Genomic DNA, 27,483 nt, shown 5'->3' with positions numbered 1-27,483 from the left:
TATTTCTCCCTCTTATCTAACTACTATTTATCAGAGCAGCACTACATTTTTCACCTATAATAATTCTTTTAAAGGAACATATATTTGCTAAAATATGATTTAAAGAAGTGCTACTATTTTGATAATTTATAGAACAAAATGACTAGAATACATCAAATGTTTTCAATCAAAATTAAAAACCTAAAGAAATATTTTAAAGAAAATTATTGTTCCAAAAGGAGGATTGAAGACTTTATGATTTTGGAATTAATTGGCTGGTGAATAACTCAGAACAAACTGAAAATTTAGAGCACTTAAACTGGGCAGCATTATCATTGTATTGAATCACAAGTTTTTCTTGTTTACTGCCAAATGGAAATAGAAATTAAATTTAAAAAGATCTTGTTAAGAATTGTTAGTCTGAAGAACACTTCATCATTTCTAAAGTACATATAAGTGGCATGGCTAATTAAAATGGAATTTTAGTGCTGCTAATATAATTTATGATCTTAAGAATCTAAGAACCTCTCCAGTATTTTGTGGAGATGTTCTTTGTACCATTATCAGTATTCATTGAAGATGTAGTTATGTAGCTGACCTTCCATCCAAGAAACTAAAAAACTAACAAAATAAGAAACTTTCCATATCTTGTGTTTGGAGAACACTTGAATTTTGGTGTAATTATTTGTAGATATTTGTAATGCTTCTCAAATTGAATCAGGAGTGAAAATTGAGATCTTTAGGAATTGACCCTGTACTTATCAGAATACTGCAAAAAGGATGGTTTGTGATTTCTGAGGCTAGGTCGTAAAAGGCACTGTGGATTTCACCTTGGTCTTTTGGGTCACTTGCTCTGGGGACAAGTCAGCCTCCCTGCTCTGAAGACTCTCATGCAGACCTATGGGAAGTCCCATGTAAAGAAGAATAAGACCTCCCACTGATAGGCAACACCAATCTACTAAACATGTGTGTGAACCACCTAGGAAATGGACTTTTTGGCCCTAGTTATATCTTCAGATGGCCATGGCCTAGCCTACATCTGATTTCAATCTCATGAGAGAGTTTGCACCAAAAATGCCCAATTGTTGATTATTGTTGTTTTAAGTTACTAAGCTTTTCAGTGATTGCTTATGCATCAATAAATGATTGATACTATTGTAATAATAAGTTTATCAAATGCCATTATGACCAAGGATATAATGCTACATGTTATAGACAACTATTATACCTGTTTAATGTTACCTAGAATATTTTAAAACTTAAATCAGATGGTCAACAATATAATTTGCTACAGAATTTGGAGTTTAATACTTAATAAAACATATGCTTATGTTCGAGATAATAGTAAGAATAAGCTAGGGGAGGTCAAAATCTACCAAACCAAAAGGATGATTAAATTAAATTTTAAATATTTATATATTTTATTTTTGTCTCTCCTTGAAACACTATGTTTTCAACATTACTATGAGAGAGATGCATTCTCATTTTTTGAAGAATAAAACTTGGCTAAATCTAAGACTCTAGATCTAATGGAGATCCAACCTCTAAAGAAAACTCATAATAGTTTTACACATCATTTAATGGCACTTTTTTGATATCTCTTTTACATTTATCAGCTTTTTTTCATGAACTCTATCAGGAATTTATCCTTGACCTTTTCCTTGCATTGAGTTATTCAAAGTCTAAAGACCAGAAATTGCAAAATTTCTCACATTCATTATGTTGGAACTTTGTTTTTCTATTCTAAATATCTGAATTTTAAACTCAAAAGTAAATTCGAGGCTTGTAAACTTATTTCCGCAAAAATGGCCTTTACAACAATCTCGCCTTACAAATTCTGTTGCAATATTATAATTTTTATGTCTGTATTAATAAAATGGAACCTGTATTAGGTCAACCAGCAGATTCCTTCAGGGTATTGATTTATTGCGAAAACAAGTTTAACAAGTTTAAATTTTCTTTGTCTATATGTCTTGGACTATTAATTAGTATATTTACATCTTCTATGTAATTATGAACACCTTTAGCCACATGTAAGTTGAAAAGCTTTCAAATATGAAGATTTTTTAAAAGAAAATTTAACTATCCATCAAAAGAATAAGATCAAATAATTTTTTTCTCTAACTAATGTTGCTTTCTTGATTAATGACATCTATGTATATGTTGGGTGGCAGGAATTCTGGAGGAATTCTTCATTTTATGCCCAATTTGTTCTCTTTGTGAATCTAATATTTAAAATTAATAGGCTTAGATATGACTAAAAGAATCCTTGATTTTAGTATTACCTTATTCTAAAATTTTGAGCTAATTTCTTAGTGAACTCCAAATATTTAAAAAATACTTATTAATACCTACTATTAATAAGCTCGATGGACTAGGTATTGTGGAAAAGTAGCCATGTGTTTATATTCGCAGTTTATTTCCTGTAAACTAATTTGCATATTTTATGGATATTTAATGTTCACTTATCTATTAATATTTGGTCTTTTCAGTTGGATATAGAGTTGACCCTTGAACAACATATGTTTGAACCATACAGGTCCCTTATACATGAATTTTTTCAATAATACATATAAAATTGCAAACATTTTATTTTCTTAATAACATTTCCTTTTCTCCATCTTAATTTTAAGAATACAGTATGTGATAGTTATCCATGTAAAATATGTATTAATCAACTGTTTTTATTATTGATAAAGCTTCCAGTCAACAGTAGATAATTAGTAGTTAAATTTTGGGGGAGTCAAAAGTTATACATGAATTTTTGACTGCATGGCGATTAGCATCTCTGAGCCCCATGTTGTTCAAGGGTCAACTCTATCAGTTACGGTTCAAATACTTTCTGTATCATTCATGGTCCTGGCAGGAAATAAGTTGCACTGAATGAAAATTGTTAAGGAAGAGTCTACTTATGGAGTGGTTTGCAGGACTAAGGAAATAAATAAAAGATGTTGAAGGACCCAGAGAATAGCAATGTTAGAAAAAAATGTTATTTCTTAAGAAACAGGGGAGGAGACCAGAGAATGCTAGAGAACTAAAAGAGAGATCCTTCAGTGGGAACAGTTGTCTTTAAAAGTTATAATTGTTCCTGATAATTTTGCCAAAGCAGTAAATACACAAGGAGGAAATACTCCAGTCTCTCTCTCATCCTACCTGCTGACCTCCTGTTCTCCTGAAAAATCTAATCAGAAGCTAGCTAGTGTGACATTATGTTATAGACATCAGCCACCCAGGCCTCCAGAGCAGGGTGTAGAAGTATGGAGAAGAGACCTTGAAAAGTGAACAATGGAGAAAAACCAGCAAACTTTCATAAGAAAACACAGATATCAGGCATCTGATCTTCTTGTTATACTTAAATATATAAGGAAGGGTTCATAGTAGTTTGAGATTTTTTCAATATCCCTGGTTATGACACTTGTTTCTTCTCAAAACATAATACATCTGACAATAAATAAGCACTAAAAAGTACCTGATAGGTAATTTTGAATTAATTAATATATGTTGGTTATGTAATGAAACAAATCTCAGTTGGTGGCTTCTTCAGGACTGTGGACAGATTCTACACAGTACCTCTATAGTTTTCAAGTATATTATGCTTTTTCTATTTCTCTAGCTAAAAATTTCCATGTTGCCTTTGAGTAATTGAAGCTATTATATTATTGTTTATATAAAGATGTTATGAGATTACAGCTAAAAACTTAGTTAAAATGATTAGGCTCTTTGGTGTAGACATTTTTCTTCATATGACAGACGATATGAGCATTGGCCATGAGGTCCTTAAGATTAATCCTCTGTCCTTTGTATAGCCTGGAAAGAATGATGTTTTATGTTACAGAACCAGATAATGGAAAGAGTGAGTCTGTCATTACTACATCTTCAAGAAAATTTGTATTTCTGGCATGGAAATATAATCCTTTGGTGTAGCTTTTAGAAATATAATAATGTGTTTACATATGTAATGACCTTCAATTGCTGTTACATAATCTTGAGATTTATTAAGATTGTTATAGATAATGAAATTCCAGATGTCCTCTAGAATCATATTTTTCCAACTATGTCAGCTAGACCATTCCCTTTAAAACAAAAACCATAGTACTGTCTTTTTTGCACGTACCACATCTTGTTCAGATGTCAAAAGCACCTACTAAAAAATCAGAGTGCCACATAAAAGACCATAACTATTTTTGTGCAGAATTATAGGCTAAGCTAAAACTATAGGATTTAAAATCATGGATTCAGTTTTTAGAATACTTCTACAATTTAGAAAATTTTAGAAGGAACAATAAACTAGGCCAGTCTTACTCTCTAATGAATTATAAATTGTACTTCTCCATAAACATGTTTCATACTCAGAGATAATAAAATGCACTATTATATTTTTTACTAAATATCAATTTTAAAAGGCAATATTTATAAAACATCTCTAGCGTATAAAGGAAAATACCCTAAGCATCTATGGAACCTACACATTTTTAAAATTAAATGGTAACTGTCTACTGAATGTGTGTGTATCATTCTCTTGATTTTCATTTTGTTTTCTAGTCACTCTAAACTTGAATTGTCTTTTTATTTTTCTTCTACATTTTACCTCCTCCAAATTAGACATTATGCTTTTATTCAGTAAGTATTTGTATTGATTTATTCACATATTTGCCATTTGCCTGTCCCTCATTATTCTTGCATCTCAGATTTTCATCTGGTGTCATTTTTCCTTCTGCTTAAAATATATCTTTTAGAATTCTCTTTAGAAAGGAGCCACTGGAAATACACACTATTGTTTGATTTCTATGAAAAGGTCCTTAATTTTGTTTTGTTCTTGAAATATATTTCACTGAATATACAATTCTAAGTTGATAGTGTTTTCTTGCAGCCCTTAAGTATATTATTCCACTAACTTCTGATTTCCACTGTCAGTTCTAAAAAGTTAGGAGCCTGAATTTAGTCAATCCACTGTGGAAAACCTATCTTTTCTTTTAACTTTTAAAATACATCTTTATCTGCAATTCCACCCTGATATGTGTAATTGTTAATTTTTTAAAAAATTATCATGCTTAGAATTTTAGCACCTTCTCTCACATAACAGTCAAAACAAGCATGGACTTCCTCATGAGGCTTAAGAGGAAATGAAAATAAACAAAACAAACACCAGAAACAAACCTGAAAGCAAGGATTATGCATTACATTTTGGACATAGTGAGTATGATGTGTCTTTAAGATTCTTATGTGTAAAAATTAAGTAAGTGATTTGATATATGTGTCAGCAACTCAGAGAAATTTTGACTGAAGATATAAGTTTGAACATCATATACATAAATGAAGAAAATAAAGTTATACATTGGTTGAAATTTTTAAGATTAGAATGTAGAATGAAAAGAGATGAAGTATTCGGATAGAGTCTTGAGAAACTCCAATATTTAATGGCCAAGGAAATAGAGAATGAGGACTGAGAGGAAGAAACAGCATATTATGAAGAAATCATGAATAGTCTGTGTTTGCAAATTGCAATAAAATCTTTGAAAAGAGAATGTTTCAAAAAGGATAGAATGATCAACAATCTCAAATGTTCCTTGGAAGGATCTTAGTTTAGACAGCATTGAAAAATAACCACTTAACTGACATGTGGAAACAAAGAGATAATCCTGAAATCAGATTTAAGTAGGATAGAAAGTAATGGGAAAGGAGAAAATGGAGGCAAGAAGTCATGTACAAATCAATGTAGGCTAAAATATGAGGCAGTAAAAAAACAAACAAACAAACAAAAAAAAAAACAAACCTTAAAACTTCAATGGACATACAATGCCAAAGGTTGATTTCATGCTCAAACTATTATCCATTGTCAATTAACATCAGCTCTGTTCGTGCCCGGCATCATTCAGGAGCAGGAGGAAGTGCCAGCCAATACCTGAGACATTGTTGATATTATAGTGAAAGGAAAATAGAGAGTGGCAGGACAATGCAATTACTCTAATAGCTTCTCTTTGAAAGTGGCACATATCACTTTTACATATATTACATTAACTAAAGAAAGTCACATGGCCAAATCTAATGTGAATAAAGCAGCAATGAGGAGGGACTATTTTAATTAGATGTATAACATATCATATGTATAAAGAGTTTTTTTCATTGTTTTCATTGTAAAGGAAGAGAATGGAAAATGAGAAAAAGGCCATATTTGAGACACTTTTTTAATAGAAATGATTGATGACGTTTAATTATGATGGGGAAAAATCTAACTGTGAGATAATTATAAAATATATTGGGCAAAGAAGGAGTGGTTGATATTTTGAGGTTTCTAAGAAATAGGATCCAAGTTATAAAGGTGGCCCTGGCCCTGCATAGGAAGAATTTATTTCTTACTAATGAAATAAAAGTTTTGTTAAAAAAGATAAGAGCTCAACTAGATGATTTGTGGGTTTGTTAGAGGGTACTAGATATGTACGATGGCTTCTCTTTGCTCTGTAAAGTAGAACACAAGAAATCTACTGAGACAATGGTGAAAATTAAAGAATATGTCAAAGGTAAGAAAAGGGGAGAGGTTTTGAAGCATTCACTGTAGGAAAGAATAAAGAATGAAACATAAAATATAGTCAATTTTCTTAACAGTCCCAATTTTATTTTGCTGATTACTAATTTACAGTGTCACCATCTGCCCTGTTGTGATTTATCCAGCTGTATTTGCTCAGATGTAGGCAAAATAAAACATTTGAATTGTGTTTATCTACAATTATGGCTTTGTCAGATGAAAGTGAAGAAATAAGAGATACAAAAAATTGTAAGTTCTTGGCAAGAGCTTAACTGAAATTATGAACTATGGAATCTAAGCTGAAAAAGAATGAAGAGAAGATAAGAAAAGTCTGATTTACTGAGATGAAGGCAGATCAAATTGAAGATTTTGATGAGGGAGAAGTAGAAGTCATTAAAAACATAAACTCAAAAGAGAGAAATTATAGATAGTAGGTGGTTTTAGAATTAGAGATTTGGAATTTGAAGAATTTACATTGGTGACAAGTTTTGGAATCTGAGTGGAAGGGGAAGTGGGTAGATTAGATGGTTTGGAGAAGATTATTGAGAGGTTAAATTGATAATCTACTTGTTTGAAGACATTCATTGTCATAGAAGGAGGGACTATATGCTGGTGCCAACAGCTTTGATAAATAAACAATGATCTGGTTATACATAGTTTCTGGTGAAAGAAGAGAGAGATAGTGGCCTACATAAATATCATGATTCTCAATGAATAGTTCTTTTTCCCCAAGAAGCTAGGAGGAGTAATGGTAGAAACAGAGAATAAATATAATCTTCAGGAAAAGCATTTGACAAAATCCAACACTCATTTTTCATTTAAAAAAAAAAAACTATCAGCAAACTAAGATGATGGAGAACTTTTTAAACTTGATAAGAAACATCTATAAACATCTTACTGCTAACGTTATACTTAATGGTGATAAACTAGAAGCTTTCCCCCTAAGATCAAGAACAACCCAAGAATGTCCCATGTCACCACTCCTATTTAACATTGTACTGGAAGTGCTGACTAATGCAATAAATTCAAAAAGGAAATAAAAGGTATAGAAATTGAGGAAGATGAAATAATGCTGTCTCTTCACAGATGATATGATTTCCTGTGTAGAAAATCACAAAAGAATTGACAAAAACACTACTGGAACAAATATGCAAGGTTATAGGAAATAAAGTTAATATACAAAAGTCAATTGGCTTTTCTATATACCAGCAATGAAGAATTGGAATTTGAAACTAAAAACATAATAGCCTTTACTTTAGCACCAAAAAAAAAAAAAAAAAAAAATTAAATATGTAGGTATAAATCTAAAAAACATGTACAGATTCTATATGGAAAAAAACTATAAACTATGATGGAAGAAGTGAAAGAAGACCTAAATATATGAACATTCCATGTCTATGGATAGAAAGAGTCAATACTGTTAAGATATCAATTCTTTCTAATTTGATTAATAGATTTAACAAAACCCCAATAAAAACCAGCAAGTGCGTAAGTGTGTGTGTGTGTGTGTAGTTATCAACAAAATGACTCTAAAGTTTATATGGAAAGGCAGAAGACTCAGAATAGCCAATTCAATACTGATGAAGAGTAAAATTAGAGGACTGACAACTGATATTACTTTAAGACTTAATATAAAGCCACAATAATTAAGATGAAATGATATTGCTGGAAGAATAGAAAAAAAATAGATCAAGGGAATAAAATGGAGCACTCAGAAATAGACTTATACATTTATAATCAATTGATCTTTGACAAAAGAGCAAAGGCAATTTGACTTCAATAAATGGTGCTGGAATGGTTAGCTACCCATATACAAAAAATAATAATATTATACAGATCTTATACTTTTCATAAAAATTAAAGAAATCATAGACCAAAATGTAAATCACAAAACTATAAAAATTCTAGAAGATAACATAGGAGAAAAATCTAGATGACTTTGGGTTGGATGATGAATTTTTAGCTATAATACCCAAAGTACCATCCATGAAAGAAAACATTAAGTTAGGCTCTATTAAAAACTTCTGCTCTGTGGAAGACATTGTCAAGACAATGAGAAGCAAAAGCCACAGACAGGGAGAAAATAATTGCAAAAGACATACTTGATGAAAGACTTTTATCCAAAATACACAAAGAACTTAAAACTCAACAGTTAAAAAACAATTCAATTAAAAAATCAGCAGATTTGAACAGATACTTTATGAAAGAAGATATACAAATGGCAAATAATCATAAGAAAAAGCATTCCATGTCATATATCATTAGGGAAATGCAAATTAAAACAACAATAAGATACTACTATACACCTATTAGAATGGCTGAAAGCCATAGCACTGACAACACCAAATGCTGACAAGGACTTGGAGCAATAGAAACAATCATATGTTGCTAGTGGAAATGTAAAATGGTACAGCCACTTTGGAAAACACTTGGGCAATTTTTTATAAAACTAAACATATTCTTACCATGTGATCCACCAATTGCCTTCCTTGGTATTTATCCATATAAGTAGAAAACTTATGTTCCACAAAAATTTGCACATGGATGTTTATAGCATATTTATTCATATTTGCCAAACATGGAAGCAACCAAGATGTCCTTCAGTAGGTGAAAAGATAAATAAACTGTGGTATATACAGGCAACAGAATAATATTCAGCACTTAAATTAGATAGGCCATCAATATATAAAAAAACATGGAGGAAATTTATATGCATATTACTAAGTAAAAGAAGCCAATCTGAAAAGGCTATATACTGTATAATACCAATTATATGACATTCTAGAAAAAGCAAGACTATGTAAACAGTTAAAAGATCATTGTTTGCCAGAGATTCCTGGCGAGGAAGGGATGAGTAAATGGAGCACAGAAGATATTTAGGGCAGTGAAAGAATTCTGTATAGTATTGTAATGGTGGGTGCATGCCATGATACATTTGTTGAAACCCATAAAACTGTACAACACAAAGAGTGAACCATAATGTAAACTAAGAACTTTACTTAATAATGTATCAATATTGGTTCATTAATTGTAACAAATGGACTATAATAATGCAAGAGGTTAATAATAGGGGAAATTATAGGAGATGAGAAGGGTATGTGGGGACTTTCTATGCTTTCTGCTCAATTTTTCTGTAAACCTAAAACTTAACTAAAACTAAAGTTAGTAATTAAAGAAGTCAATATTAATCCAATTCTTTAAACTTACTCTATGGAGGAGTCAGATAAATGTTATCTACTCTGCTTAAGTGTTTTGTGCTTATCTCAGTAACCAAATACCACAATGATATATGTAAGGTAAACCCACAAATACATTCATTGCTATATAAGCTCTGACATATTTATTAATGCTTAGCAAAATAAATGTGAATGTGTCTACATATGTTTGCGTATGTCATGCTCGTGTTTTTTTTAAGCATTCAAAACACTATTTGAGAAATTTGACAGTGCTCATGGGTAATAGATAAGGAAGGAAATTAGAAAGTAATTTAAAATCAGGTGGTAAGATGCAGTGAATTTAAAGGGTGCACCTAGTTTTTGTGTTCTAAAATTGCTCTATGTTCACTCCTTTTTGTCTCCCCTTCTTTGGTGCAAACATTGATCTGTTCCAGTGAATTCCCAATGTCTGTCTTCCTTCCAAAACCCATTGCTACTCACACTTTTGGCAAGGAGTAGGTACATCCACTTTAAGAGAGGCCGCACTGCCAGCGATGTGATGTTTTACCTTTGTTATGGAAACTGCCTCAATGCTTGTTTTAAAAACACACCAAGTCATTACTTGAGTGTTCAATATCTGCCAATGTCCTTGAAACAGAGAGAATGCTCCAAATTAATGCTGATCCTCCTCACTTCTGGCCAGTAAATGAGCCACTCTATTTTAATAAAAGAGAGGAAAATGTTCTTTTGCTTGCCACATAGAACCAGAGATACTCACTGAGTATCAGAATGGTTGCTGTGCTTCCAAGAGTATTCACTTTTAATGTTCATTTGGTAAATCAATTCAATGAAAAGAGCAGCAAGGTCTGCAGAAACCCGTCCTGTTCAAAGAACGGGACTGATTTTGCCCTTTCAGTATCTGTTAATATGCTCACTCTGTCTCTTGAAAATCTTGATAATTGTGTAAGCCTACCTTTAAATATTGACATAGATCATTGGTAGCAACACAAAGGCTACATAAAATAGCATTTTGTCATGCATAGCATTTATTTGAAGATATTTTATTATATCTCTCAGTTGATATACACCTATATAACTTCACTGTGTTTTCACAGTGTATTTTTTAAATAATCAAGAGTGCTATTTACATGTATAACATAAAAACAATTTATGCATGTAGCAGAATTTCAAAGTATTATAGAAGAGTTTATTCTTCTCCATTAGGTATATAGGCTATTAATAGAACAAAAGTATTTTGCATTTTGTAAAAAGGGAAGCTGGCATAAACAAATAATGTGAAGAATAAAAAGAATACATTTGATATTACAGTAAAATAAATCCCAGCTTCACTGATAAATTAACCTGAACCTTATATTTATCTCTTTCCCTAACTATTTATGGTTGTAAAGAGTCATTTTTATTTTATTATGTATTTTCTTTTTTTTTTTAATATGAGTACTTGATTAAAATATATCTTCTCCCTTGAACAAGTCATTCTTGAAGATGTATTTTCCTATCAGAGGAAAAACACACTCTATCAGGAATTGCACTGTAATCCTAATAATTAAGGTAAAACCTTTGTAGATTTTGTTTTGTTGGGGTTCTTTCCTAAAATGAACCAGATAATTAATCGTGTTCTCCAGAGTGGAAAATTGGCCTGATTAGACCAAGGTCAAAATGTAATTCACTGCTAAGGTTAATTAATTCCAGTCCCCTGGCTAGATTAATGACTAATTTAGCCATCTAGTGGTCAACATTTGTGAAATCGTGGTTTGCAATTATATTACAGTAGGTGCACTAATTTAATATTGGTTTTCATGTCTAAGAGATAGAATGGTACATATGGCTTTTCTGTACGCATTGCATGCTATAATCAATGCAAAGATTATCACAGGTTTACTTGGGATTAGAAAGGTATGTATGCACCTCTACCTCCATCCCACCTCTAAAGCAATGAGTTCCTTGTGGGCAAGGACCTTGTTTGAGTTACCACTCTATCCTCTGTGCATGTAGCACAGTGTTTGGACATAGATCTTCAACAAATTCTTGTTAAATAAATAGAAAAAATGGGCCACTATGTGAGTGAGGTCAGAGTGATACATGAAGTTTTATGCAGAATGTTTTTCCAGGTAAAAAAGTAAAATAAAATAAAGAAAAACCCTGCCTTCTTAACCTGTATCTGTAAATTCTGATTTATCAGTAATCTGGTGCTCCATTTCCGATCTCTATCTCTCGCTTTCTTTTGAGTCTCTGATATTTCTCTTTCTGTTGATTCTTTAAACATTCTTGTCTTCAAACAAAAATCAGAGCACTCTTTTGTCTCATCCATTTTCATACTCTTTCACAGCCTTTATGGCTGGGCTTCTTGGAGGCATCGTATTCACTTAATGTCTCCTCCTTCTCATCTTCTGTGGCAACTACCCCTCATTCAGGGGCTTCTGGACTCCGTGGAACCGTTTTTGGCCAAGTTTCCAGAAGACCTTGAGACATAGAGGAGGAATCAACTGATGTCCTCCTCTATGTTCTCTTTCTTTACCTTTGGTTTCCAGGACTCTGATACCACTCACTACTCTAATTTTCCTCCTACTAATCTGGCTAGTTTTCAATCTTCTTGACAGAATTTTCACTACCTAAGTCTTGTGAGACCTAGGCTTTTCACATTACTCTCAAAATATTCACTGGGATGGGTGGGGTGGAGTGGGGTGGGGTTGGGGAATCCCCCATGGTTTTCCTTAGCTGTTACACACTGCTAATGACTATATCTATATAGCTCCCATTTAAAAATCTCCCCTGAGCTTCAAGGGGAGCCACTTCTATTGGAATTTTCCATTGACATTTCCAGGGTAAAAAGCCCCAGATGTATCTCATCATTTCCTCACGATTAAACCTACTATCCTTCCTGTGTTCCACATCTCTGTGAGTGGTGCTATCATCTCTTCAGAGACCTAATTTAAAGTGAGGATTAACCTTCCCCTCATTAACCTTCAAACTAGTGGATTTTATACTCCTAATGTCTCTCCAAATCGTCTACTTCTTTCCATTCTTCCCACTAACTCTGTTAGATCAGAGCTGTGCCTGTCATCATTTCTTGCCTGAATTATTGCAATGGCCTTCCAGCTGGTTCTCTCCAATCATTTTCTGTCCCAATCTAAATGCAAAGCTGATTGTATCACTTCACTCCTCCAAGCCCTTCGGTAGTTCTGTTGTTGCCCTCAGTGTAAAGATGAAATCCCTCAGGACCAATGTTGCTGTTTTGGCTCCTGTTTACTGTGGAATCTGCTTCCAGGCAGGGCAGAGACCATGTCTTATTAATTTTTATATCCTCAAAAATCTAGTTTAGTGACTTGTACTTAGTGCCCCAAAAATGTTTTCTCAGTACATAAGCAAACAGATGAAAATATAAATGTGCTATATAGAAAAGTACCTTCTAAGATGACATAAATATTATTTATTTGCCAATTATCCATAGATTTTTTATAACTTGTTTTTCTTCACTTACGTTAAATATGATTGGCTCATTTTATTTTTTTATTATTTACGCCTACAGCACCTGGTCTTCCTAGGTGGTCTCCCATCCAAGTACTAACCAGGCCCAACCCTGCTTAGCTTCCGAGATCAGACATCGGGCTTCTTCAGAGTGGCATAGCCATAGACCATAGATGGTGGCTCCACTGGGGTGTGAACTCAGGACTTTCTGCATGTAAAGCAGACATGCTAACCACTATACTATGGAACCATGTCTTGATTGGTTCATTTTAATAATGCTGAGTTACTGGGGAAAATTTTCCTGAAAATCTTTTTGAATGGTTATAAATTAATTAATGTTGTAGTAAATATGATTTTAGTTGATATTTTTATACTTATTAAAAATTAAAAATTCATTAAAAATTAATAATCTATGTGTTATGACTCCCTATTAACCAAAATATTTATATTGTTAATGATATTATTAAAAGCATATGACTTACCCATAAGGTTATTTAATTTTCATAAAGATTCTATGATGTAGTATAATTACGATTCTTACCTTAAAAATTAAATCATCCTATTCCCTTTTCTTACATTACAGATTAATAGCAGAATAGATCAGTTTGGGAGTTATTGACACAGATAATGTATTTTAAGGGCTAAGTGGCTCTGGCAGCATTCTATATTATAGCAGGACCATTTCAAAGTCATCCTGTTTGATGACATTTGAAGTTTAGTGACCCTTGTCCTTTTCATCGGTATCATTCATTAGGCACAAGCTGTCTGCCTTCCTGTCACAGAGTTAAGTGATGTCCAATCAGACCTGTGTAGATTCTAATACTGCAGGGAAAATGTATTTCTATTTTGCTAAAAGGAATAGTATAAACAAAGTGTGGTAAATTAGTGCATTTTCAAAAGTGCATATAGAACACATATATATTTATATGTTTAAAGAGACTTTCATAGAACTGCTGCAAACATAAAAACATGCTTGCATTTTCTCCTTTACTGGGTGAATGAGCTGTGAAAGAATGATCAGAAAAGGAGAAAGGTAGAAAATGAAGCTAAAATATAATTCAGAAAAGCCTCCTTAGTACAACGACTTATGTTGCCATCAAAAAATTAGCATCCTGTCTCTCACCTGTAGTGAGTCAGTCATTTTACATAGCTATGTAGTGTTTTGTTCTTGTCTTGAGAGATTAAAAGAAGATATTACCCATTGTTTCTCTGTGTAAGCATATGTAGTAATTGCTAATATTCCCAGGTAAAATGAAGAGAATAGTGATTTATCACCAAACCTTTCAAATACCATCTATGCCAACATATACCAATGCTGTTGGGGATTGTCTAGGATATTCCACTGAGGAAACACTTAAAAGTCTAGAGGTCTTACTACGCTCTAAAGAAACATCAGCTCGTATCATTCTCTGCCATTTGCAATGAATAGATCTAATGCCTCTTGGATTTAAACTAAAGACTCCACCAAAAAGGGTGATTAAACAATCTCCTTTGATGACTCTAACATTTAATAATGAAAAGAGTTAATGCATACCTGGCTCAAGCCTATAACATTATAATGTTGGTCCATCTTTTTTCTTCTATACTTAGGAATTATGAAGAACAGACGTTTATTATCTCTACAAGCTGCTCATGATTAATGCTATTAATAACTCACCCCTCAGTGTAAAACACCCTGCCATCTGCAGATCCACTGTCATCACAGGTCTAGAAAATCTATGAGGTTTATGGTGATTTTAGTTCACTAAACAAAGTGTCTATAGTGTGCAATGTGGTCCCATCTCACTCTTGTGCCTCAGTGCTCAGGTGGAGAGAAATAGTGTCTACATTTAATCTCAAAAGTGTATTATTATAAATGAATTAAGATACATTATCCTTTTTGAATTTTATTCTTCTAAATTCTGGCCAATTTTTGTTCTTCTCTAGAACTAATGCTGTGAACTCTGGCCTCAAGATCAAGAATTGTTATTCTACCTCTGCCACTGATGGACTGTGCAATGCCCACAAGTCTCTCCTGAGGTCAGTTGTCTTATGTGTACATGAAAGAGTTGAAGTGGATGAGACGTTGTCTTTGCACAGCAGGGATGCCTGAAGAGCTTCTAATAGATTCTTAGGGTTCACCTATGTCGAGTGAATTAGTTTTCTGGGACTGGAATTAGGAATCAGAAATTTTCTATATTTCCTCAGGTCTTCTTTTAAGCTGTTATCCATCTTGGAGACATTGATTTAGATAAACTTTGTGTTCACTCCAGCTCTTCAATTTCATGTCTGTTCTCTTAAAGACTAGCACCCCCTTTGCAAGCAAAGTTTTCCATTCCTCTGACCTATATTCTTAAGTAGTGTCATGTGCATAATAAATATTGAGTCAGTCAGGGCAGTAAAAATGATATTTAAAAGTCTTTTATGTTTCATCTTTTCTGTTTTGTAGCCCAGCACATATGAGGCATTAATGATAACTCTTGAGTCCAATTTTTCAGTCAGTAGTGTCCCACCTCAACAAAAAGATACCCAAGTCACTCCAAGAACTGACCTCTGCTACACCTGCATCCTTATCTCCCCTTACTCTCTGCTTTGAACTTGATACTTCTATGATCACAGAGTCATTCTTCCACTCATTTACTCATTTATTGTTCCATGAATGCTTACCCGATACATTTAAACTACCCTGTACTTGATAGAGAAATAAATTCAATGGTGAATGTAACTAAAATGGTGTTAGCCCTTTGGGAGTCAACAGGATACAGAGAGATAATGAATTGATTTTTAAAATGTATGCCAAGTGATAGAAGTCATAGAGCATACCATAGGAACACATGGAAGAAATGATTAACCCAGTCTACATGGTTAGGAACAGTTTTTTACAGAAGTAAATTTTAAGCCCACACAGAACTGGTAAGAAAATTTAATTAAGCTGAAGGAGGTCATGTTCAAGTCTGATGAAAAACCACCTGTGAAGACTTGGAAGTTTTAATGGAGTAGAGCTGAAGTCAGATTGCAATAAATTAAGGAGTAGGTGGAAGGCCAAGAAGTATAGATACTGAATATTTTGTGTCTTTTCCTAGAAATCTTTCCTCTCTGCTCTGTTCCCCGGGGAAATAATAAATCTTCTCATAGCTCCCTGTGCATCAGCCTCAGAAATGCACTGACCACATTATACTGGCCAACTGCTATATGTATATCTTTCTCCACTACTAAACTGTGAGCTCTTTGAAGGCAAAGACTACCTTATTCTTTGTATCTTCTACCTCTAACACAGTACAGTACATGTAGTAGGATGCAAAATTGCCTTTCCAGCTGAGCCAAATACATATCTACCTCTTTCTACACCTTGGCATCCCATTCCACCACTGCCCTTATACAGACTATCATCTCACATTTGATACTGCAGCATCTTCTTATTTGTTATCTTGACATTGAACTTGTCCTCCTACATGCTGTTCTTCACTTCATAGCCAAAATAATTTTGTTAAAAAAAAAAAAAGAAAAGATGAATATATCATTTCTTGTAAACCCTTCAGAAGTTAGAGGACAGAAATTTCCCACGTGGCTTTTCTCCCTTCAGGATATCCTTTCTGTATCTGGCTTCAGCATGTTTTTTATATTATGTTTTCCACAGCAAATAAAATAATACCTTCCCCTACGGTCATGCCACGCTGAAAAAGCCCAATGTCTGATCTTGGAAGCTAAGCAGGGTCAGGCTTGGTTAGTACTTGGATGGGAGACCACCTAGGGAGATCAGGTGCTGTAGGCATAAAAATAAATAAATTAATTAATTGATGATGATAATAATAATAATAATAATAATAAAGAATACCTTCCCTAAGACTGTGCTAAAGACTGAGAAAAAGATTATCTCACAAGTAAAAACAAAGATGTAGAAGGGGCTCTAGTCACAGCACATTGAGGCTCTTGCTTCACTTCTTTGTGATGATCTTGGCTCAACTCTACTCACTGTAATGTTTCATTCTCAATCTGGTAGCAAAATGGCTACACCGATAGCTCCCAGTGTCAAATTCCAACTTGATAATGTCCAGATAGAAGAGAGACTTCAGTTCCTCTTATGATTTTCTTAACAAGGTAAAATGTTTCTGGGAAAACCTAGCAACCTACTCTCATGCTCATCATCTAAGAATGAGAAAATTGAAAGAGTTAGCATGATTGGCATGGCTTAATCAGGATGTACCTCCTGGTCTGGGGCTGGAAGCATCTCCTGAGCCACAAGAGTGAGGGGTGAATATGTGAATGGGATTAGGGCTCTGTTGGCTACCAGATGGAGACAGTCATTGCTGGGTTGGTGAGAATTGCCCTCAATGCTTTCCTGATCCTCATATAACTCTCTTTCCCAGGAATAAACCCCTCTCAGTAACCCAAATATACCCGTACTGTCTGAAAGGTTTCCTCCCAACTGTTTGCCCTTCTTTACTTGACTATCTCTAGGCTCCTTGTGCCTTAGATGTCTACTTAGAAGTCACTTCTTACAGAACTTTCCTTGGTCCTCTAAATGATACCATAGCAACATTAATTTATCCTATTGTAGCATATCTCAAAATATATGGCAATTTTTTTGTTCTCCTGTCTGTTCTGCTATGTTTTATCTTCCAAGAGGGCAAGGACTATGTCTTGCTCTTCTACCATATAAGGACAACAATGAGAAGGCTCCATCTCTGAACCAGAAAGACAGCCTTTATCAGAAACCATGCTTGTTTCTTGATCTTGGACTCCCTAGCCTCCAGAACTTTTATCTTATGGGGACTGACAGGGTCTGAAAATCCAATCTGTAGTCACTTTCCCCAATTCTGGATATATGGATCATGTGTACTCAATAACTGGAACATTCTTCATGTTGGTTCCCTGATCCATGGAGCAACAGCCATTATGGACTTCATGGTGCCTCACTACGCTGATGATATCATGCTGAGAGGATATATGTAGCTGGAAACAACAAACTCATTACACTTCAGGCTTGAAAATAGAGGAAGCAATACCTGACAGTACTAGGAGGAAAATTAGATGAATCTACAATGATTTCAAGATTTCAACACTGTTCTTTCAAAATTGATGAAAGTAGACAAAAAAGCAGTAGGAAAATACTTAAACAACACTAACAGCCAACTGGACCTTATTTACATTTATGAAACACTTCACCACTAACAGAAGAATATATGTTCTTTTCAAAAGTGTACATAACATTAAACAAAGGAGGCCATGTGCTAAGCCATAAAACAAATCTCAATAAATATAAAATCATGCAGTGTTGAGAGAGAGAGAGAGAGAGACTGAAGACTGAGAGAGAGAAGAGAGAGAGAGAAGAGGAGGAGCTAGCAGGAAGAGACTGAGAGAGAGAGAAGACTGAGAGAGAGAGAGAGAGAGAGAGACAGTCTGGGAAATGAGGTTCAAAGAAGTTATATACATTCGACATCAAATTTTAGGAATACATGTGATAAAAGTTTTTTAAATAATCTGTTCATTTTCACAAAAGTTACAATAAAAAAAAAAAATTAAATTGCAACAAAGGAAAGTTCCAGTCAAGGTGGCAAAGCAGGAAAATGCTGTGCTCGCCTCCTCTCATGACCACATCGAAATTACAATTAAACTACAGAACAACTGTCATTGAGAATCACCCGAAATCTAGCTTACCAGAAGTCCCATAACTAAAGATATACAGGAGAAACCACCTTGAGACTGATAGGAGGGGCAGAGACACAGAACGGGCTGGTCCCACACTCACGTATGGCAGTTAAAAATTGCAAAGGATAACTTGGCTGTGAAGGTCTCTACTGGGGAGCAAGTGGTTCTAGCTCCACTCCAGGCTTCACAGCACAGGGTTCCAGTGCTGGGAAAAGAAGTTGCCCAACTTCTGGCTGGAAAACCAGTGGAGATTGTGGCTGAGTGAGACAGAGTGTGGCTGGAGTATGAGTTGATCCTCTTAAAGGGCCCACACACAGACTTACTCACTGACAGACTCACTTGCTCTGAGCTCCAGAATTGGGGCTGCGGTTTGAAAGGTGCCAGGGACATACAAGGAGTAACAATTTCAGGGCAAGGGCTGGAGGGGGTGCTTTCTCTCAGGCGAAAGTACAGGTAGAATCCATGTTCTTTGTTGAACCCACCCCTTTCTCAGGGTATAGATGCAGGTGGGCATCATATCTGATTCAATATCAACCTTACTAACACCCTTTGCTCTGCTCTGGTCATTCCCTGAGACCCTGCCCAACTGAACCTGCTGGCTCACCCAAGCTGCTTCTAGTGGCTTTTCCATACAAATAGCCTGCCTTGGCTCATGCTGCAGATGTTCCTAAAATTTTTAAGGACTCAAAAACCCCAAACAAGCAGAATATGGCCTTGGAGTACCCCATACCTCTTGCTAAGCAGCCACAAGCCTGGCATTAGCAGCAGCCAGCCTCAATTGACAGCTTATCCTCTCCCAGGCACCTCCAACCCCAACACATGTGGCAGCCATCTGCAGATCACTTGCAATGGAATATTACTCAGCCATAGAAAAGAATGAAATCTTGCCATCTGCAACAACATAGATGGCCCTAGAGGGTATTGTGCTGAGTGGAATAACTCAGAGAACGACAAATGTCATATGCAGAATCTAGAGAGCAGGATAAACAAACAAACAACAGAAACAAGCTCATAGATACAGAGGACATTTTGATGGTTGTCAATTGGGATAGGGGGATGGGTGAAGGATGAGGGGATTAAGAAGTTCAAATTGGTAGTTACAAAATAGTAATGGAGTTGTAGAGTATAGCATGGGGGAATATAGTCAGTAGTATTGTAAAAACTATGTATGGTGTCAAATGGGTACTGGTTTTATGGGGGTGATCAGTGGTCATAAGTTATATAAATAAATGTCTAACCACTATGTCGTACACCTGAAACTAATATAATATTATATGTCAACTATAATTGAAAAAAAAATTTGAAAATTTAAAAATAAATATCTGTTATCTTGTCAAGTTAGCATGTTAATTGTAGTTTTTCAGTTGATTCCTTTTGATCTATAAGGTATATAAGAATATCACTTATGAAGAATAAGAATCACTATTTGTTTCTAATATTCATACATCTATTTTTCTTATTACATTAGCCAGAACTTTCAAAGCAATATTAAATAATTATGGTGATACTAAGGACCATTACTGCATTTTTCATTTAAGACAAATGCCTCCTGTAGTTCATGGGTAAGTTATAACTGACTGATTTTAGTATATGTTGAAACTAGGTCAATTCTTATTTTTAAGCTTCCACATGTAAGGCAAGTGATAGGTCACAATGCCTACAATGGTGTTACCATTTTGTTAACTGCATTTCTATTTATCTGATAAAGGATTTATTTAAAGTATTAGTGAGGTAGAAAATGTAGGAATCACAAAGGTCCTAGACAGATGACCATGGTCCCTTCATTATTATCATTATGACTTCGTAATGAGAATCTGCTCTGCTCAATTTTTCTATTATACTTTGAGTACAATTTGATTAGAAAGATAGACCATACCTAGTGAAAAAATAAAATCTAGTTAAAACCAATACTGATAAGACCCATACCTTATGGCAAAACAAAAAAATTAGAAAATATTTCTAAAATATTAAAAGAAAAAAGTGCAAATTTTGTACATAATAATGAAAATTCAAAATGCAACATCACAGTAATGTTAGCAAATATTCATTAGTTTTACATTTTTTCCCAATCAATATTGCCTTCAGGAAGCTTAACAACACAATTCATGGCATTTTAGGTATTTACTTAGGTTTGGCAGAAGAAAGATAAGAGTGATTTTGCAATAAGATTTTATCACTTCTAACAAGAAGAGTTTCATTCCATTCTTTAGCTTGTTGAACCAAACGGGCTAAGATGTTTTAGAACAGAACTTACAAAATCAAGTTAGATTTTAATATGACTAGGCTTTGAGATGTATGACAAAAGAGAACATTTTTGGAACAGTACTAGGGGAATGGGGGAAGATATGGTATAAGGAAGAGCAGAACACAGTGAAGGGTGGGTAGTCACTGGTCAGGGGACAGGCTCAAGGTCCCTGAATGCACAAGGGTTACACAAAAAAGGCAAAAGGTTAGTTTTCTTAAGAAAGTTGGCTACAGGGTGGCCAAGATGCAAAATTAGGCACAGCCTTTTTAAAAATGTCTTTTAATTTCTAAAATTAACAATTAAACGTTTAATGGTGATTTTATTCCAAAACCCAAAATATAAATTCACCAAACCAGACTGCAATTTTCTAGTATACATAACTATCATTGTCAGAGGTGGATCAAGATAACGTGGATATGTCTGCCATGCTGGGTCAGATTCTGAACAGATGAGAACATAATTGAATTACATTATGACTTTCTAATAGGAGACCATGGAATGTGGTATTCATATATTAATAAAACAAAGCAAGGACATAGTGACACAAACAGGGAAGAGCCACATTTGTTCTCTGACTTCACATGACAACTATTATTCTAATATAAACATCGTACGCTAAAAATATAATTGGATAGAAACACTAATTTTAATCATGTTACATCCTAGGAGGTACTAATGAACATGGGCAGATTTTCTCTCTGAACTGGTCTTTATATCACTCCATTAAAATATGAAACTCTTACAAAAAGATATTATTTTAAAGCATAAATATAGTATAAAATACTACCCAGTTGTAAGAATGTGTTCTTGATATTGTCATTAAATATTTTTTCAAGGGGCCCAAATTTGTTGTTACTTTAGGAATAGGTAGAATGTAGCTCCATTTTTCAGATCTTTAATACAAAAGCAGTTATCATTTAAATTTTGAAAATGTAAGTTTGTTTTGCCATGAGTTTTATTTGGGCTTCTACTTTGACACACTTTAAAGTTTTTAGGTCAACTAAAACTTAGGAGCTTTTAGTCTTTTAGGTTTCACAAAATTTGATGAGAATATACTCATCATTCATTTTGCTTGTAAAATAACCTCCTTTTTCCTCTTGTCCTCTTTTCTCACTTAAACGCATTTACTGAGCAGCTACCTCATTTTAAGACAAAGTTCTGGGCTCCGGAGGATATGATGACAACTAATAGTACATGGTACCTAGCTTTAAGAAGTTCAGCCTAGTAGGGATGCAGAAATTCACACATCTAATTATAACATAACCCAATAAGTTCAGTGATAAATGTATGTCTACACAGGGTGCTTTGGAGCATGAAGGAGAGTTTCCCCACTCAATCCGAAGAGCTCAGAAAGGCATAAAAAAAGGAGGTAGCTGGTTTAAGCTCTTTCTTAAAATTCTTTCTTGATACTATTCCTACAAAAACTAGAGGCTTAAGATTATCACCATTATTAGATTTGACTATCAAATAATTTATAGTCCATAATGTTAAGTCTGGTTGACTATAAAACTGTAAAAATAGGAAGTAACAGAAACCCAGTAATTATGTATTCATTTTCTGTAATATTCAACTCTGCCTAATAGTTACAATTTTTTCAACTGCCTGTACGTGATAGTATCAATGAAACTAGAATAGTTTGATAGGTACTAAGGATCAGACTCTTCAAAACCATTTTTTAAACAAGACAATAATAGCATCCTCAAAAACATAGCAGATTGCTTTGTTTTGCATAAAATCAGGACAAAAAGGATGTTATTCTCTTTACCCTTCACTGAGCTCAAAAGGTGGAAATATAGCCAAGATAATAAAATGAGCAGGAAGTCATTTTCCTGGGGAATTTTAAAAATATCATTGATTCTCTTTGATTTTTTACAATGATTATAAAATATTTACAAAGCTTGCTGTATCTAGCTATTTTAACTGACAGAATTTCTTTTTTACTGTAGTACATCACTGTAAAAATATCCTTCTTCCACCCCCCTCAATTTACAGTGGAAAATCCAGACAAAGTATTTTACTCTTGCTTAATTTTTGAAATATATATGGGGTGCTCAATGGAAAGTCTATCCCATAAATAGCTTTTAGAGATTTGAACATCAAGCAGAATCACATTTGAAACATAGACAAAGTAAGAGCTAAAAGAATACAGTTTAGAATTGTAAAGGAAAATGTTAGCTGTTCTGAGGTCAGATTCCTTGCCTTAAGTTTCCTCAAAAGACTTAGATGCATTAAAGTATGCAGTGTCGTAACTGTGGTGATCCTCTTACTGCTTTTTCATTGTTCTCTTTTATGATTCATTTAAAATTTAGCTTGACTCTCTCCCATCCCAACATATTAGTTATTCATCATATACTGCTTAAGGGGAAAAAGGAGATTTAGGACAATAGATAAGAAAACTAATTGCCAGTCAGTATGTTAAATGCTTTGTTATAGAATATGCAAGTTGTTATGGGAGTCCTGAAAAGGAAGTTGACTTATGCCTGAGGAAGTGAAAGGAGACTTCAGAAGTCACTTTTGAGCATAGCTTTATAAGATTTATCTGTGTTCACAGGAGGTTAAAAAGAGAAATAATGTACCAGAGAAAAACACACACATACCAACATATACAACAAGACAGAACATGAAGTCCTTTGGGAGTTCTGAGGAGATGCTAAGTAGCTAGCTGTGTGAGTCTACAGTATAGATACCCAGAAAATGAGCGAGGAGAAAGGAGAGGGGAAAGCTGTGGTTGGTCTCTGAAGGATCTTATATACCATGCCAAAGATTTGAGATTTTATTTTTTAGACTACCACTGCCCAATATGATAGCCACTAAATGAAACCAAAAATTCAGTTCCTCAGTTGCACTAGCCACATTTCTAGTGCTCAATAGCCACCTGTGGCTAGCAGCTACCATACTGGACAGCACAGATAGAGAATATTTCTTTATCATTAAAAGTACTGTTGGACAGTGCTGCCTTAAATAAGATGACACTACATAAAATTGCTAATTATAAAGTAAGAAATTGATACAATTAAAATTGTGCTTGATTTAAAAAGGTAAATTATATAATACGAAGGATTAGCTTAAAGGCAGTGGGACTGGAGGCAGAGGGCCAGTAAGAAGAAAACTGTGTAGTGACTGAAATAAAACTGTAGCTATGGGGAAGTGGACGAAGCTGCCTATTTCAGAAGACTTGAAGGGGTGAAACCAATAGGACTATGCTAAGTTTCTATCATAGATAACTGGGAGGATGGTGATGTCTTAACTGAATAACACTACAGGAGTTATAGTGCGCTAGGGAGCAAAGATAGTTTATTTCTTTCATTCATTCATTCATTCATTTATTTATTTTTGACTTGTGTTGTAGGAGCCTGGGACTTAGGAGGTTTGGGTCAACAGGTGTCAAAATAATTTCTCGTCATTTTTCCTTTATAATGAACGTACTTTCACAATTACTAAAACAAGCATTCTAAACTTTCACATGACTGTTAGGGTGTTTAAAGTAGATTAAACAAGAAAGGAGAATCAAGGCTTAAATTGGCAAAAATGATGGCTTAGACTAGGTTTAAGGCTTTTTTTCCCCACTAAATCTGCAAATAAGCAGTGCAAAGGATATAAACCAGCTTAAAAGTGGGAGCTATTCCCAAATGTCACCCTAATTTCAAGGTCTGAGGACTAGTGATACTCACATACCTGAGGTACTCCTCAGGTCAGAAAAAAACTGGAGCTTCCAGCCTCTAATATCCACTAACTTGAAGAGAGTCCACATCAGCATTTACCTACCGTCAGATAAGTCATTTTTGCATGACAGTTGAAGTCTTCAGTATTCTAATTCTTACTTGTTCATGCCATGTTCTCACTCCCCCTTCAAAATTCTCTAACCCATCATCCTCTTTCTTCTAAGCTATTGAGTAAACCTCCTACTTTACAAAGAAAACAGAAGTACACTCCAACTCCAAGGTTATTGTCATGGTCATTTGTCTCCATCACTTTCCTGCTAATTTCTCAGGAAGGCATGCCTATATATTTGCTGGTTTACAAAAAGATTCACAGAAGACACACAGTGCAACTGATTAATAATAGAGTGAGACACAGAGGTAAGATAAAATTCTTTAGAATGGGATCAATTAAGTATGCTTAAAAGTTCATGAAAAAGAGACAGTAAAAACCAAGAAGTTGAAGATATAGAAGAACAAGATTCTTGAATGAGGTTTCATAAAAGGCCAGAGTGAGTGGGGTCAAAGTGCAGGTGGTAGATTACCCCTGAAGCAGAGGAAGGACTCACATGGAAGGAAATCTATGAAATTATAGAAGGAAAGGAGACAAGGATACTGACGATGGGGGAGAAAACATTTAACCTGAATCCTAAAGGCCTCAAAGGAGTTACCTACTGAGGATAGTTGCCAAGTCCACCTGAAGCATGGCTTCTATTTGTGTGGCTCCATGTAGTTCATGGCTTCTGGGAGCACTTGGGAGTACCTTCTTCAGCCGTGAGAAAGGCCAACAAACACAGGACCTGACTGTGGGTCCAACCCCGGTTCCATGCAGAACACTTTTGTTCTTGTAACTCCAAAAAGCAAACTGCCTTTTACCATTGCCTGTTTTTTGGACCCAAATTCCAGATTTTTCTTACTGTTTCTGCCCAGGGATATATTTATCTCGGTCTGAATCCTTGCTCTATCTTTTAAACTTTCTTATTTTTTCTCAATTTAAAAAAAAGCATTGGTATCTGTAAGGAAGAATAGATGCCTCAGATTGTGAACTATGCCTCAAAAATGCCTCAAGTTTTTTATGACCAGAAGTCATAAATATTTTTTGAAGAAATGAACATGCTACATTTTTAAGTGATAATAGCAAGTATCCATTTCAGTCCAAATACTTAGACTTTAACCAAACCCTGATGATCTTTACCTATAAAATATTTTTCATAATTATCAGTGAAAGTTCACCTACATAGAGAAAATTTTACATAATTAAATTTTAACATCAAAATTGCTCTATTCTTGATAGAACAATCAAAGAGAATATAAGACCTAAAATGTCTGCCATTATGATTTTCTGTCTTTACCTTAGTTGCAGGCTGTGACTGAAAGTTGACTTGTGAATTGTATGTTTGGAACACAGAACATAATTGCCATAGGAAAAAAATTGACAAATTAGATTTCCAAGCCAACTCATAATAGCAAAGTTGAGACACAATGTACTCAAAATACCATAAATTTGCATGAAATAATAGAAAATAGCATTTGGAATCAAGGTTTGTTTTTCTTTTACACACTATAAAACACTCTTTTGAGCCAATGCAAAGCCATGTTTTCCTAGCTTGTCTAATTTAATGCTGGAGTCTTAGCTACAGGTATGGTTGGTCTATTTCCATTATGCCAGTAACATGTTATTAAAATTTAGAAGGAATGAGACAATGAGGGGCGAGACTTTGATATCCAAATTTAGACCCAAAATAATCAGAATCCTTGCCTCCTTCACCTGGACCAATAGGAAGAAGAGGAAAGAAGGAAGGAAGGAGGGAAGGAGGGAAGGAGAAGAATAAGAACTGTGAGAAGAAGCCAACTATTGAGCCATATACTCAGATGGAAACCAAAATATCAGCTACAAGGGTCAGGGGACAAAAAAAAAAAACTGCTACCTCCATCAAAGGAAGAGAGGGAAGGGTAAGAGTCAATGAACTAGCGCTGAGGGTGGGATCAGCTACTAGGATAGTGGTACACCCACATCCACCAGCAGCAGAGGGCAGGAGACCTGAGGCTCTTCTGGCTGTGGTGCCCAAGGGGTGAGGTCAGGGTTATGTCAGTGGTGAATCACTATAGGGCAACCTGAGAGCTGCCATGAAGAAAGAACTGGAGTCATACAAAAAGGCCAAAAGAAGCAAACAAAAGCTTTTGCCAGAGGACAGGAAGGTCACAAAGGAAACACCGTTTTCATTTAAAGGATAGTACCAGTTAGATGTGTGTAAGTCAGAGACATCTATTTTAATCCTGAACATTTGATAAGCATATCTTTCCTGGTTAATATTTCAAAGTACTCTTCTTTTTGATAAGTCTTCAACTTGAGTAATTTAAACTGATATAGCCATCAGACATTAGAAGTACGCACTTGTAACTGATGGAAATATTATCATTGTGGAAAGCATTTTCTGTGAAATGTTTTTTTAATAACATTTTAAAAAGTTGCATGCCTCATTTAAACATAGGTATGATGGTTACATTGTTTCTAATTTAATCCTTTTTTTGGAACAAGACTATAAAAATACAGTGTAAAGCAGAATACTTCACTGCTTAACATGTATTTGTTTAAAATTTATAAAGGTTAATTCATCATACATAATTTTATTGGGTACAAATTGGTGCCAGGGTCTACATTAGGTATAGTGAATATAACAATATATAAGAAAGACATAGTGCTTGTCCTCTTTATTTTCACCTCTACAACCAGATTTTAATTGATACACATGAGATACTACATATAAA

At 34.5% G+C, this 27,483-nt stretch overlaps 1 protein-coding gene and 1 pseudogene across 1 annotated transcript in view; one reads left to right on the top strand and one right to left on the bottom strand.

The window, feature by feature from the left end:
- DLGAP1 (DLG associated protein 1) overlaps positions 1 to 27,483 on the top strand; it is a 790,600-nt gene that overhangs the window by 211,639 nt on the left and 551,478 nt on the right. The window contains exon 3 of the mRNA XM_039845322.1: positions 15,070 to 15,162. The gene's annotated coding sequence lies outside the window, so the exon portion shown is untranslated. The remainder of the gene's footprint in view (positions 1 to 15,069; positions 15,163 to 27,483) is intronic.
- LOC120590222 (uncharacterized) lies at positions 13,196 to 13,311 on the bottom strand (annotated as a pseudogene).

This window comes from Pteropus medius, unplaced genomic scaffold (assembly GCF_902729225.1).
Source record: "Pteropus medius unplaced genomic scaffold, Ma_sr-lr_union100, whole genome shotgun sequence".
Taxonomy (NCBI): Eukaryota; Metazoa; Chordata; class Mammalia; order Chiroptera; family Pteropodidae; genus Pteropus; species Pteropus medius.
Note: the sequence above shows the minus strand (reverse complement) of the source record. Positions and strands in the feature narration are given on the sequence as shown.